At 59.8% G+C, this 15,000-nt stretch overlaps 1 non-coding gene across 1 annotated transcript; it reads left to right on the forward strand.

Moving 5' to 3' along the window:
* The first annotated feature begins 11,718 nt into the window (after window positions 1-11,718).
* Window positions 11,719-11,837, forward strand: LOC131871460 (5S ribosomal RNA). The gene has a single exon (XR_009369679.1). It is a non-coding gene; the product is annotated as a 5S ribosomal RNA (ribosomal RNA).
* The last annotated feature ends 3,163 nt before the right edge of the window (window positions 11,838-15,000 follow it).

A 15,000-nucleotide genomic window follows, 5' to 3' on the forward strand; every position in this document is an offset into this window, starting at 1 on the left:
ATTTCCAAGGCGGCCAAGGAGCCTCCCCGCATAGCAATCGGGGTGTGAGGTTACGGATGCAGCATTGATAGCAATCGAGGTGTGAGGCGAAGGATGCAGAAGTGAGAGCCGAGGGATGTAGCAGAGATAGCAATCGGGGTGTGTGATGCAGAAGAGATAGCAATCGAGGTGTGCGGTGGGAAGGGCCCAGCAGCCAGAATGCATGAAGCGACGGATGAAGCAGTGATGACAACCGGGCTGTGAGGAGAGGAGGGATGCAGCCAAGAAAGCAATCAGGGCTCGAGGCAAGGGATGCATCAAGGATAGCAATCATGTTGTGAGGCGAGATTCCAAAGGCTAAACGTGAGAGGCTGCAGGGTCGACTCAGAGAGGTCTATGCATGTGAGAGGCTGAAAGCAAGGTCGACTCGGAGCGGTCTATGCATCGGGCGCGCTTGGGGCGACTACCAGTGCCAACCCCTTATCCCGCGACGCGTCCGACAAAGAGAACGTTCCAAGGCGGCAGAGGAGGTTACCAGCCGAAGGATGCAGTAGCAATAACAGGTATAGTTCCGCGGCGGCCGAGAAGACTCACCGCATAGGAATCGGGATGCGAGGCGAGGGATGCGGCGGGAAGGCCCCGACGGCTAAACGGAAGAGGCTGCAGGGCCGCCTCGGAATGGTCCAAGCATCGGATGCGATTGGGACAACTACCAGTGCCAACCCCTTATCCCGCGATGCGTCCGATACACAGATAGTTCCAAGGCGGCCGAGGAGCCTCACCGCATATCAATCGGGGTGCGAGGCGAGGGATGGGGCGGGAAGGCCCCAACGGCTAGACGGAAGAGGCTTCAGGGCCACCTCGGAATGGTCCAAGCATCGGACGCGCTTGGGGCGACTGCCAGTGCCAACCCCTTATCCCGCGATGCGTCCGATACACAGATGGTTCCAAGGCGGCCGAGGAGCCTCACCGCATAGCAATCGGGGGTGCGAGGCGAGGGATGGGGCGGGAAGGCCCCAACGGCTAGACGGAAGAGGCTTCAGGGCCGCCTAGGAATGGTCCAAGCATCGGACACGCTTGGGGCGACTACCAGTGACAGCCCCCTATCCCGCGATGCGTCCGATACGAAGATGGTTCCAAGGCGGCCGAGGAGCCTCACCGCATAGCAATCGGGGTGCGAGGTGGGGGATGCGGCGAGATGGCCCCAACGGCTAGACGGAAGAGGCCACAGGGCCGCGTCGGAATAGTCCAAGCATCGGACGCGCTTGGGGCGACTACCAGTGACAACCCCTTATCCCGCGATGCGTCCGATACGAAGATAGTTCCAAGGCGGCCGAGGAGCCTCACCGCATAGCAATCGGGGTGCGAGGTGGGGGATGCGGCGAGATGGCCCCAACGGCTAGACGGAAGAGGCTGCAGGGCCGCCTCGGAATAGTCCAAGCATCGGACGCGCTTGGGGCCACTACCAGTGACAACCCCTTATCCCGCAATGCGTCCGATACGAAGATAGTTCCAAGGCGGCCGAAGAGCCTCACCGCATAGCAATCGGGGTGCGAGGTGGGGGATGCGGCGAGATGGCCCCAACGGCTAGACGGAAGAGGCCACAGGGCCGCCTCGGAATAGTCCAAGCATCGGACGCGCTTGGGGCGACTACCAGTGACAACCCCTTATCCCGCGATGCGTCCGATACGAAGATAGTTCCCAGGCGGCCGAGGAGCCTCACCGCATAGCAATCGGGGTGCGAGGCGAGGGATGCGGCGAGATGGCCCCAAAGGCTAGACGGAAGAGGCTGCAGGGCTGCCTCGGAATAGTCCAAGCATCGGACGCGCTTGGGGCGACTACCACTGCCAACCCCTTATCCCGCGATGCGTTCGATACACAGATAGTTCCGAGGCGGCCGAGGAGGTGGGGGATGCAGCGAGATGGCCCCAACGGCTAGACGGAAGAGGCTGCAGGGCCGCCTCGGAATAGTCCAAGCATCGGACGCGCTTGGGGCGACTACCAGTGACAACCCCTTATCCCGCGATGCGTCCGATACACAGATAGTTCCGAGGCGGCCAAGGAGCCTCACCGCATAGCAATCGTGGTGCGAGGTGGGGGATGCGGCGAGATGGCCCCAACGGCTAGACGGAAGAGGCTGCAGGGCCGCCTCGGAATGGTCCAAGCATCGGATGCGCTTGGGGCGACTACCACTGCCAACCCCTTATCCCGCGATGCGTCCGATACACAGATAGTTCCAAGGCGGCCGAGGAGCCTCACAGCATAGCAATCAGGGTGCGAGGCGAGGGATGCGGCGAGAAAGCCCCAACGGCTAGAGGGAAGAGGCTTCAGGTCCGCCTCGGAATGGTCCAAGCATCGGACGCGCTTGGGGCGACTACCAGTGACAACCCCTTATCCCGCGACGCGTCCGATACACAGATAGTTCCAAGGCGGCCGAGGAGCCTCACCGCATAGCAATCGGGGTGCGAGGCGAGGGATGCGGCGAGAAGGACCCAACGGCTACACGGAAGAGGCTTCGGGGCCGCCTCGGAATGGTCCAAGCATCGGACGCGCTTGGGGCGACTACCAGTGACAACCCCTTATCCCGCGACGCGTCCGATACACAGATAGTTCCAAGGCGGCCGAGGAGCCTCACCGCATAGCAATCGGGGTGCGAGGCGAGGGATGCGGCGAGAAGGACCCAACGGCTACACGGAAGAGGCTTCGGGGCCGCCTCGGAATGGTCCAAGCATCGGACGCGCTTGGGGCGACTACCAGTGACAACCCCTTATCCCGCGACGCGTCCGATACACAGATAGTTCCAAGGCGGCCGAGGAGCCTCACCGCATAGCAATCGGGGTGCGAGGCGAGGGATGCGGCGAGAAGGACCCAACGGCTAGACGGAAGAGGCTTCGGGTCCGCCTCGGAATGGTCCAAGCATCGGACGCGCTTGGGGCGACTACCAGTGACAACCCCTTATCCCGCGACGCGTCCGATACACAGATAGTTCCAAGGCGGCCGAGGAGCCTCACCGCATAGCAATCGGGGTGCGAGGCGAGGGATGCGGCGAGAAGGACCCAACGGCTAGACGGAAGAGGCTTCGGGTCCGCCTCGGAATGGTCCAAGCATCGGACGCGCTTGGGGCGACTACCAGTGACAACCCCTTATCCCGCGACGCGTCCGATACACAGATAGTTCCAAGGCGGCCGAGGAGCCTCACCGCATAGCAATCGGGGTGCGAGGCGAGGGATGCGGCGAGAAGGACCCAACGGCTAGACGGAAGAGGCTTCGGGTCCGCCTCGGAATGGTCCAAGCATCGGACGCGCTTGGGGCGACTACCAGTGACAACCCCTTATCCCGCGACGCGTCCGATACACAGATAGTTCCGAGGCGGCCGAGGAGCCTCACCGCATAGCAATCGGGGTGCGAGGCGAAGGATGCGGCGAGAAGGACCCAACGGCTAGACGGAAGAGGCTTCGGGTCCGCCTCGGAATGGTCTAAGCATCGGACGCGCTTGGGGCGACTACCAGTGACAACCCCTTATCCCGCGACGCGTCCGATACACAGATAGTTCCAAGGCGGCCGAGGAGCCTCACCGCATAGCAATCGGGGTGCGAGGCGAGGGATGCGGCGAGAAGGACCCAACGGCTAGACGGAAGAGGCTTCAGGGCCGCCTCGGAATGGTCCAAGCATCGAACGCGCTTGGGGCGACTACCAGTGACAACCCCTTATCCCGCGACGCGTCCGATACACAGATAGTTCCGAGGCGGCCGAGGAGCCTCACCGCATAGCAATCGGGGTGCGAGGCGAGGGATGCGGCGAGAAGGACCCAACGGCTAGACGGAAGAGGCTTCAGGGCCGCCTCGGAATGGTCCAAGCATCGGACGCGCTTGGGGCGACTACCAGTGACAACCCCTTATCCCGCGACGCGTCCGATACACAGATAGTTCCGAGGCGGCCGAGGAGCCTCACCGCATAGCAATCGGGGTGCGAGGCGAGGGATGCGGCGAGAAGGACCCAACGGCTAGACGGAAGAGGCTTCAGGGCCGCCTCGGAATGGTCCAAGCATCGGACGCGCTTGGGGCGACTACCAATGACAACCCCTTATCCCGCGACGCGTCCGATACACAGATAGTTCCGAGGCGGCCGAGGAGCCTCACCGCATAGCAATCGGGGTGCGAGGCGAGGGATGCGGCGAGAAGGACCCAACGGCTAGACGGAAGAGGCTTCAGGGCCGCCTCGGAATGGTCCAAGCATCGGACGCGCTTGGGGCGACTACCAGTGACAACCCCTTATCCCGCGACGCGTCCGATACACAGATAGTTCCGAGGCGGCCGAGGAGCCTCACCGCATAGCAATCGGGGTGCGAGGCGAGGGATGCGGCGAGAAGGACCCAACGGCTAGACGGAAGAGGCTTCAGGGCCGCCTCGGAATGGTCCAAGCATCGGACGCGCTTGGGGCGACTACCGTTGCCAACCCCTTATCCCGCGATGCGTCTGATACACAGATAGTTCCGAGGCGGCCGAGGAGCCTCACCGCATAGCAATCGGGTTGCGAGGCAGATTATTGGGAAGGGAACCCCCTGGGATGAGGCTCAAGCAGTGCCCAAAGGGACTGGAATGCGGAATCACATCGAGAGACCCAAATGCTATACGAGGGCTCAAATCGAATTATCGATTTGGCCACGACATGGACGCATCGGAACGACTACCTTTGCCGAACCACTCGCAATTGCATCCATACCGAAACCAATAGACATTTCCGTTAGAGCCCTCGCATAGCATTCGGGAATCTCGCATGCCCCTCTAAATCGACCAATGCTGGCGCTCAATGAAAATCCGAGCGCTACCACCGTTCGAGCGCCAGCATTGGTCGAGTTAGAGGGGCACGGGGGAGAATGCTCCAGTCAACACCTCCCCTATATAAGTTATTTGTCCGATTCTCGCACAACCGTAGTCTGCCTCGTCGAATCAAACAACGGTCCCAGATTCCGACTTCCGTTCCGTAGAGACCCAAAAGCTAGATGGAGGCTCGCAAGAAAGAGAGTCGGCGCATAGCAATCGGGTTTCTCGAACGTTTAGGGACCGAGCTCACTTGCGGATAGGGCAAAATCCGCCAAGCAACCCAAAAGCTAGACGGGGGCTCGAATCGAATCGCCTAGGCGGCCACAACAACGACGTGTTGGATCGACTACCAGTGCCAAACCATTCAGCAAGACTAGTCTGTGTCGAGGCCGGATAGAGATTCTCAGAGAGCGCCCGCATAGCATTTAGGAGACCTGCCGCGTCCCTCACACTCGACAAATGGTGGTGCACGTTTATAAATCCGAGCGATCCCAACCCTTTCAAGCACCAACATCGGTCGAGATAGAGGGGCACGGAGGGGGCTGCGTGAGACAACACAGTCCCCTATATAAGTTATTTGTCCGATTCTCACACATCCGAAGAATGGTCATCAAATCGGACAACAGCCCAAACTTCCGACTTCCGTCCCAGAAAGCCCAAGAGCTATCTAAAACGTTCATGGCCGGAACTCGATCGCGGCTATACCAGTCCGCCAAGCAACCCAAAAGCTAGACTGGAGCTCTAGTCGAATCACCTCTGTGGCCATTGCAAGGACGTGTTGGAGCGACTACCATTGCCGAACCATTCCGCAGGTCGAGTCCATACCAAGGCCGCATAGAGATTCACGATGAGCTCCTGCATAGCAATCAGGAGACTTGCCGTGTCCATCACAATCGATAAATCCTGGTGCAAGATTTTTGCATCCGAGCGCTCCAACCAGTCGAGCACCAGCATCAATCGACATAAACGGGCACGGGGGGAGGATGCTCGAGAACACTACCTCCCCTATATAAGTTATTTGTCCGATTCTCAAGCAGCCGAAGTCTGGTCATCGAATCGGGTCAAAGACCACAACTTCCGACTTTACCCACAATGCAAGTCATCGAATCTAACATCGGCCCCCGAGTCGGACTCCATGCGTATGTCAGGTCATCGGACCCAAATTCCGCCTTCCTGCGCATGGCGGGCCATCAATATCAACTCGGTCATCGGACCCAAACTCCGCCTTTTTGCGTATGGCACGCCTTCAAATCGGTCATCGGACCCAAATTCCGCCTTCCTGTGCATGGCGGGCCATCAACATCAACTCGGTCATCGGACCCAAATTCCGCCTTTCTGCGCATGGCACGCCATCAACTCGGTCATCGGACCCAAATTCCGCCTTCCTGCGCATGGCAGGTCATCGGACACAAATTCAGACCTCGCCAATATGCCTACGTATCGAATCGGTCATCGGACCCAACTTCCGACTTCATCCATACTGTAGGGTCTTTGAGGTTGGCGCGGTGCGCTCAACCCAGGGAGTCGACCCATCGAAGCATACACCTCCCCTATATAAGCTATTTGTCCGATTCCCACACCTGTGTAGTTTGCACCTCTGACCAGGACATCGACCCCAACTTCCGAACTCGACTGCAACGACGGCACCAGCGCCTTGGTGCGCACCTTGCGACGCACAGTCCCAACATTCGCCTTCCTGCACATGGCAGGTCATCGGACCCAAATTCCGACCTCGCGAGTATGCCTACATATCGAATCGGTCATCGGACCCAACTTCCGACTTCATCCATACCGTAGGGTCTTTGAGGTTGGCGCGGTGCGCTCAACCCGGGGAGTCGACCCAACGAAGCATACACCTCCCCTATATAAGCTATTTGTCCGATTCCCACACCTGTGTAGTTTGCACCTCCGATCAAGACATCGACCCCAACTTCCGAACTCGCCTCCAACGACCGAACCAGCGCCTTGGTGCGCACCTTGCAACGCACAGTGCCAACATTCGCCTTCCTGCACGTGGCAGGTCATCGGACCCAAATTCCGACCTCGCGAGTATGCCTACATATCGAATCGGTCATCGGACCCAACTTCCGACTTCATCCATACCGTAGGGTCTTTGAGGTTGGCGCGGTGCGCTCAACCCGGGGAGTCGACCCAACGAAGCATACACCTCCCCTATATAAGCTATTTGTCTGATTCCCACACCTGTGTAGCTTGCACCTCCGATCAGGACATCGACCCCAACTTCCGAACTCGACTAAAAAGACCGCACCAGCGCCTTGGTGTGCACCTTGCAACGCACAGTGTCAACATTCGCCTTCCTGCACATGGCAGGTCATCGGACCCAAATTCCGACCTCATGAGCATACCTACTAATCGAATTGGTCATCGGACCCAACTTCCGACTTCATCCATACCGTAGGGTCTTTGAGGTTGGCGCGGTGCGCTCAACCTGGGGAGTCGACCCATCGAAGCATACACCTCCCCTATATAAGCTATTTGTCCGATTCCGACACCTGTGTAGTTTGCACCTCCGCTCAGGACATCGACCCCAACTTCCGAACTCGCCTGCAACGACCGAACCAGCGCCTTGGTGCGCACCAAAAGTGCGCACTTTTGGAGGGCACTTTTGTGCGCTCCAAAGGTGCGCACTTTTGGAGGGCACTTTTCTGCGCTCCAAAGGTGCGCACTTTTGGAGGGCACTTTTTGGAGGGCACTTTTCTGCGCTCCAAAGGTGCGCACTTTGGAGGGCACTTTTTGGAGGGCACTTTTCTGCGCTCCAAAGGTGCGCACTTTTGGAGGGCACTTTTTGGAGGGCACTTTTCTGCGCTCCAAAGGTGCGCACTTTTGGAGGGCACTTTTTGGAGGGCACTTTTCTGCGCTCCAAAGGTGCGCACTTTTGGAGGGCACTTTTTGGAGGGCACTTTTCTGCGCTCCAAAGGTGCGCACTTTTGGAGGGCACTTTTCTGCGCTCCAAAGGTGCGCACTTTTGGAGGGCACTTTTTGGAGGGCACTTTTCTGCGCTCCAAAGGTGCGCACTTTTGGAGGGCACTTTTTGGAGGGCACTTTTCTGCGCTCCAAAGGTGCGCACTTTTGGAGGGCACTTTTTGGAGGGCACTTTTCTGCGCTCCAAAGGTGCGCACTTTTGGAGGGCACTTTTGTGCACTCCAAAGGTGCGCACTTTTGGAGGGCACTTTTCCTGTGCTCCAAAGGTGCACACCTAGGTGAGCACCTTCGACCACACCTTGTAGCACACCAAACTCTGACTTTCGACTTCATCCGCAATGCAGGGTCTTTGAGGTTGGCGCAATGCGCACAACCAGGGGAGTCGACCCATCAAACCCAACACCTCCCCTATATAAGCTATTTGTCTGATTCTCATACATGCGTAGCCTGCAGGAGCAATTAGGACATCGACCCCAACTTTCGGCTTCTAAACGAAAACAAGGTCTTTGAGGTTGGTGTAATGCGAACAACTAGGGGAGTCAACCCATCAAACCCAACACCTCCCCTATATAAGCTATTTGTCTGATTCTCATACATGTGTAGTCTACAGGAGCAATTAGGACATCGACCCCAACTTTTGACTTCTTAACGAAAACAAGGTCTTTGAGGTTGACGTAATGCGCACAACCAGGGGAGTCGACCCATCAAACCCAACACCTCCCCTATATAAGCTATTTGTCCGATTCTCATACATGTGTAGCCTGCAGGAGCCATTAGGACATTGACCCCAACTTTTGACTTCTTAACGAAAACAAGGTCTTTGAGGTTGGCGTAATGCGCACAACCAAGGGAGTTGACCCATCAAACCCAACACCTCCCCTATATAAGCTATTTGTCTGATTCTCATACATGTGTAGCCTGCAACAACGATTAGGACATCCACCCCAACTTCTGAATTCGTCTGCGTTGACCGCACCAAAGGTGCACGCCTTGGTGCTCACCAAAATCCGACTTCCGACTTCTTCTGCTATGCGGGGTCTTTGAGGTTGGCGCAGTGCGCACAACCAGGGGAGTCAACCCACCGAATGCAACACCTCCCCTATATAAGCTATTTGTCTGATTCTCATACATGCGTAGACTGCAGCAATGATTAGGACATCCACCCCAACTTTTGACTTCTTAAACAAGACAGGGTCTTTGAAGTTGGTGCAGTGCACACAACCAGGGGAGTCGACCCATCAAACGCAACACCTCCCCTATATAAAGCTATTTGTCCGATTCTCATACGTGTAGTCTGCAGCAGCGATTAGGACATCGACCCCAACTTCCGAATTCGTTTGCATTGACCGCACCAAAGGTGCACGCCTTGGTGTGCACCCTGGAGTGCACTTTGGTGCTCACCTCGGTGCACACTTTGGTGTGCACCTCGGTGTGCACCAAAGGTGCGCACCTTGGAGCGCACCAAAGGTGTACACTTTGGAGCGCACCACATAGGGTCTTTGAGAGGTTGGCGCAGTGCGCACACCAAGGTGGGTGTTGAGGTGCGTGCCGAGGTGGGTGGGTGCTAGGGTGCGCTCCATGGTGGGTGCCAGGGTGGGTGCGTGCTAGGGTGGATTCCAAAGAGGGTCATAGGGTGGGTGCCAAGGTGGGTTGGTGATATAGTGGGTTCAAAGGTGGGTACTAGGGTGGGTTCCAAGGTGGGTCACAAGTTGGGTGCCAGGATGCGTGGGTGTTAGGTTGGGTGCCAAGGTGGGCTCCTGCGTGGGTGGGTGCTAGGGTGGGTTTCAAGGTGGACGCGAGGGCGGGTGCCAAGGTGGGTAACAAGTTGGGTGTTAGGATGGGTGAGTGCTAGAGTGGGTGCCAAGGTGGGTGGGTGCTAAGGTGGATGCCAAGGTGGTTCACAGGGTGGGTGGGTTCTAGGGTGAGTTCCAAGGTGGGTCACAGGTTCAGTGCTAGGGTGGGTGTCAAGGCGGGTGTCGAGGTGCCTGGGTGCTAGGGTGTGGATGCCAATGTGGGTCATAGGGTGGGTACTAGGGTGGGCTGCAATGTGGGTGCCAAGGTGGGTAACATGCTCGGTGGGTTCTAAATTGGGTGCCAGGGTGGGTGTGCACCCACCTTGCCCGAGGTGGGTGCCAAGGTGCCAGTGTGGGTGGGTGCTAAGGTGGATGCCAAGGTGGGTGAGAAGGTGGGTGATAGGTTGAGTGGTAGGATGGGTGGGTGCCAAGATGGGTCACAGGGTGGGTGCAAGGGTGGGTAGGTGCTAGGGTTGGTGTCAGGGTGGGTGGGTGCTAGGTTGGGTTCCAAGGTGGGTGCGAGGGTGAGTGTCAAGGTGGGTCACAGGTTAGGTGCTAGGATGGGTGAGTGCTAGGGTGCAAAGGTGCCAGGGTGGGTGCTAGGATGGGTCGATGCTAGGGTGAGTGGCAAGGTGGGTCCACAAGTGTCAAGGTGGGTGCCGAGGTGGGTGCCAAGTCGGCGACTGCTATGGTGGATGCCAAGGTGGGTCACGGGGTGGGTGCCAAGTTGCTAGGTTGGGTTCCAAGGTGGGTGCCAACGTGGGTGCTAGGGTGCGTGGGTTAAAGGGTGTGTCACAACGTGGGTGCCAGGATGGGTGCGCACCCACACTGGCCAAGACGGGTGCGGGTGCAAGGTTGGGTTCCAAGCCCGGTCACAGGCTGGGTGCTAGGATGGGTGGGTGCCAAGGTGGGCACCAGGGTGGGTGCACCCACCCTGGCCAAGGTGGGTCACGGGGTGGGTCCTAGGGTGGGTAACGGGGTGGGTACTAAGGTGCGTGCCAAGGTGGGTCATAGGGTGGGTGCCAAGGTGGGCACCAGGGTGGGTGTGCACCAACCCTAGCCAGGGTAGGTCACGGGGTGGTTGTCGGGGTGGGCGTCAAGGAGCCAAGGTGGGTGGCAAGTAGCCAAGTTGCGTGCCAAGGTGGGTGTCGGGGTGGGTGCCAAGGATCCAAGGTGGGTGCCAAGGAACCAAGGTGGGTGTCTGGGTGGGTGCCGAGGTGGGAGCCAGGGTGGGTCCCAAGGTGAGTGCAAAGGTGGGTGCCAGGGTCAAGGTGAGTGCCAATGTGGGTTCCAAGGTGCCAGGGTCAGGGTGAGTGCCAATGTGGGTTCAAAGGTGCTAAGTTGGGTGCGAGGTTGGGTGCGAGGGTGGGTGGGTGCCAAGGTGTGCTAGGTGGAAGCCCGGGTGGGTCGGCATCCCATGGGTGTCGAGTTGGGTGCCTGATGGGTGCTTCTTGTCAAGTTTTAGTCGTCGGGACTCATTTCGAGCCTTAGAGGTCGTTTCTTGTCCGGTTGCCCTGTCTTCGACCTGGGAACCCAATTTTGGTCCTCGGGTCCCATTTTTTTTTGTCTCGCATCCCACTTTTGGCCTGTGGCCTTTTCGGGGTCGATTCTCGTTTTGGGCATCAGAGCATGTTTCTTCTCCTAAAACCCAATATTTGTTTATTAAGTCTCGGAACACATTTTTGTTCTCGTGGACCCATCATGGGTCTTGGAACGCATTTGTGGTCCTTGGGTCCCATTTTGCATCCCGAAACTTGTGTTTTGGTGCTTGATCCCTATTTTGGGTGCCCACCTTGCACCAAGTGCGCACCCGGGGCAAACCGAGCGCCTTGGTGCACCGGGGCAAGATCGAGCGTGCACCCGAGGCGCCCCGAACATGCACCAAGGTGCACTCGGCCCACATGTGAGCGCAGGTCGTTGCGCCCGAGGTGGTGTGTGGGCACCGCGTTGCAGACGGGACACTGCACGCACACGACGCCCCCTCCAGGTGCACGCACGTAGGCCGGGCCGGGTGCACACCCGACGCCCTAGCAAGGTGCGCGCACCCGGGCAGGGCTCACACTTGGCGAACGGGGCGCACTTCGCGAGGGAGGGTGTGCACCTCGACGGGGGTGGGTGGCCGGGGTGGATTCGCACGTGGGTCGCGGTTTGCTAAGTACACACTGCGACAAGCTCATAACGGGTGCGATCATACCAGCGTTAGTGCACCGGATCCCATCAGAACTCCGCAGTTAAGCGCGCTTGGGCCGGAGTAGTACTGGGATGGGTGACCTCCCGGGAAGTCCCGGTGTTGCACCCTTTTTTAGTTTTTCGCCGGGCGTCGCAATGCTATTTGAATAAACCTTTTGCCCGTTTGCGTTCTCGTCGGGGCCGGGCCGGGCCGGGGTGCGCTGCCCGCACTACCGCGCGCGCGGGGGCGACACCGAGCGCGCACCCGAGGCGCCCCGAGCACACAGGCCACGGTGCAACCCGGGCGTTGTGCGCGCACCCCGGTGCGCCCGAGGTGCTGCGCGCGCACCCAGGTGAAATCGGTGTGCACCTCGGCCAGTGCGCGCTCGGTCGAGTCGCGCACGTTGGCCAAGGTGCACGGTGATGTTTCTTACTCTAAGGTTCCGCACCAGACGCCCGGGACAGGTGAGCGAAGCTGGGCGGGGCCGGGTGCGCGGCCGGGGCAGGTGCACGCAGCTGGAGAGAGCTTTGGAGCACACTTCGGAGCGCACCAATGATGCGCTCCATTCAAAAGTTTCCTGAAAAGGCAAAAAAAGTTGAGATTATAGAATTTCCCACTTGAGAGATTGTAAAAAAAAAAAATTTAAAATGAAGGAAACGCGGGTGCCAAGGTGTGCGCAGCCCAGCCAAGGTGTGCGCACCAAGGCGCCCACCCTGGCGAAGGTGCACGCAAGGTGCGCACCCGAGGCAAACCGGACAATTAACCCAACTTTCGACTTCGCGCGCACCTTGGAGCGCACTTCGGAGCGCTCCTTGGTGCGCACCAATCTTGGGCACCTCGGAGTGCACCATGGCGCCCACCAAGGTGCGCACCCGGGGCAAACCGAGCTCCGACTTCGTGCGCACCTTGGAGCGCACGAAAGGTGCGCACCATGGCGCCCACCAAGGTGCGCAGCCCAGCCAAGGCGTGCGCATCAAGGTGCGCACCCTGGCGAAGGTGCGCACCCGGGGCAAACCGAGCTCCGACTTCGTGCGCACCTTGGAGCGCACAAAAGGTGCGCAACCCAGCCAAGGTGTGCGCACCCCGGTCAAACCGAGCTCCGAATCGTGCGCACCAGAGGTGCACGCCATCGTGCGCACCTTGGAGCACACTTCGGAGCCCTCCTTGGTGCGCGCCGATGTTGCGCACCTCGGAGCGCACCCGGGGAAAACAATGCAATTAACCCGACTTTCGACTTCGTGGGCACCTCGGAGCGCTCTCGGGTTCGCACCTCGGAGCACACCGAGGTGCGCACCTTTGATGCGCTGCCTTCACCAATTTCCAGAAAAGGCAAGAAAACATTGAGAAGGTGTGCGCACCGAGGTGCCCACCCTGGCGAAGGTGCACGCGAGGTGCGCACCCGGGGCAAACCGGGCTCCGACTTCGTGCACGCCGCACCTTGGAGCACACTTCGGAGCGCTCCTTGGTGCGCACCAGGGCGCGCAACCCAGCCGAGGTGCCCACCCCGGCGAAGGTGCACGCGAGGTGCGCACCCGGGGCAAACCGGGCTCCGACTTCGTGCACGCCATGGTGCCCACCGCGGCGAAGGTGCACGCGAGGTGCGCACCCGGGGCAAACCGGGCTCCGACTTCGTGCACGCCGCACCTTGGAGCACACTTCGGAGCGCTCCTTGGTGCGCACCATGGTGCCCACCAGGGCGCGCAACCCCGCCGAAGGTGCACGCGAGGTGCGCACCCGGGGCAAACCGGGCTCCGACTTCGTGCACGCCGCACCTTGGAGCACACTTCGGAGCGCTCCTTGGTGCGCACCATGGTGCCCACCAGGGCGCGCAACCCCGCCGAAGGTGCACGCGAGGTGCGCACCCGGGGCAAACCGGGCTCCGACTTCGTGCACGCCATGGTGCGCACCGCGGCGAAGGTGCGCACCCGGGGCAAACCGGGCTCCGACTTCGTGCACGCCGCACCTTGGAGCACACTTCGGAGCGCTCCTTGGTGCGCACCAGGGCGCGCAACCCAGCCGAGGTGCCCACCCCGGCGAAGGTGCACGCGAGGTGCGTACCCGGGGCAAACCGGGCTCCGACTTCGTGCACGCCGCACCTTGGAGCACACTTCGGAGCGCTCCTTGGTGCGCACCATGGTGCCCACCAGGCCGCGCAACCCAGCCAAGGTGTGCGCACCAAGGTGCACGCGAGGTGCGCACCCGGGGCAAACCGGGGTCCGACTTCGTGCACGCCGCACCTTGGAGCACACATCGGGGCGCTCCCGGGTTCGCACCGGCGTTGCGCACCGTGGTGGGCACCTCGGAGCACACCAAGGTGGGCAGCGAGGTGCGCACCTTTGATGCGATGCCTTCACTAATTTCCATAAAAGGCAAAAAAAAAACGAGATTTTAAAATTTCCGTTTTGAAAGATAGTGAGAAAAAGGGAATGCTGGTGCCATCTTGAGCCCGCCCTGGTGCGCAGCCCAGCCAAGGTGTGCGCACCAAGGTGCCCACCCTGGCGAAGGTGCGCGCCCGGGCAATTAACCCAACTTCCAACTTCGCGCGCGCCAGGGTGGGAGCGCACCCAACAACCGGGCCTGGGAAGAGCCAATGCGAGAAACCCCACCAAACGCTCTGACAAAAAAAGAGGGGGCGCTCCAGTAACCCCGCTTCGGAGCGCACCCTGGGCAAACCCAGCCAAGGTGCCCACCCCGGCCAAGGTGCAGGCGAGGTGCGCACCCGGGGCAAACCGGGCTCCGACAACGTGCACGCCGCACCTTGGAGCACACTTCGTAGCGCTCCCGGGTGCGCACCTCAGAGCACACCAAGGTGGGCAGCGAGGTGCGCACCTTTGATGCGCTGCCTTCACTAATTTCCAGAAAAGGCAAAAAAAAAAGGAGATTTTAAAATTTCCGTTTTGAAAGATAGTGAAAAAAACGGAACGCGCGTGCCATCTTGAGCCCGCCCTGGTGCGCAGCCCAGGTAAGGTGCCCACCCTGGCAAAGGTGCGCACCCGGGCAATTAACCCTACTTCCGACTTCGTGCGCGCCAGGGTGGCAACCGGGCCTCGGAAGAGCCAATGCGAGAAACCCCACCAAACGCTCCGACAAAAAAAGAGGCGGCGCTCCAATAACCCCGCTTCGGAGCGCAGCCGGGGCAAACCCAGCCAAGGTGCCCACCCCGACGAAGGTGCACGCGAGGTGCGCACCCGGGGCAAACCGGGCTCCGACAACGTGCACGCAGCACCTTGGAGCACACTTCGAAGCACTCCCGGGTGCCCACCGGCGTTGCGCACCGTGGTGGGCAGCGAGG

The sequence above is a fragment of the Cryptomeria japonica genome, unplaced genomic scaffold (assembly GCF_030272615.1).
Source record: "Cryptomeria japonica unplaced genomic scaffold, Sugi_1.0 HiC_scaffold_410, whole genome shotgun sequence".
Classification (NCBI taxonomy): domain Eukaryota; kingdom Viridiplantae; phylum Streptophyta; class Pinopsida; order Cupressales; family Cupressaceae; genus Cryptomeria; species Cryptomeria japonica.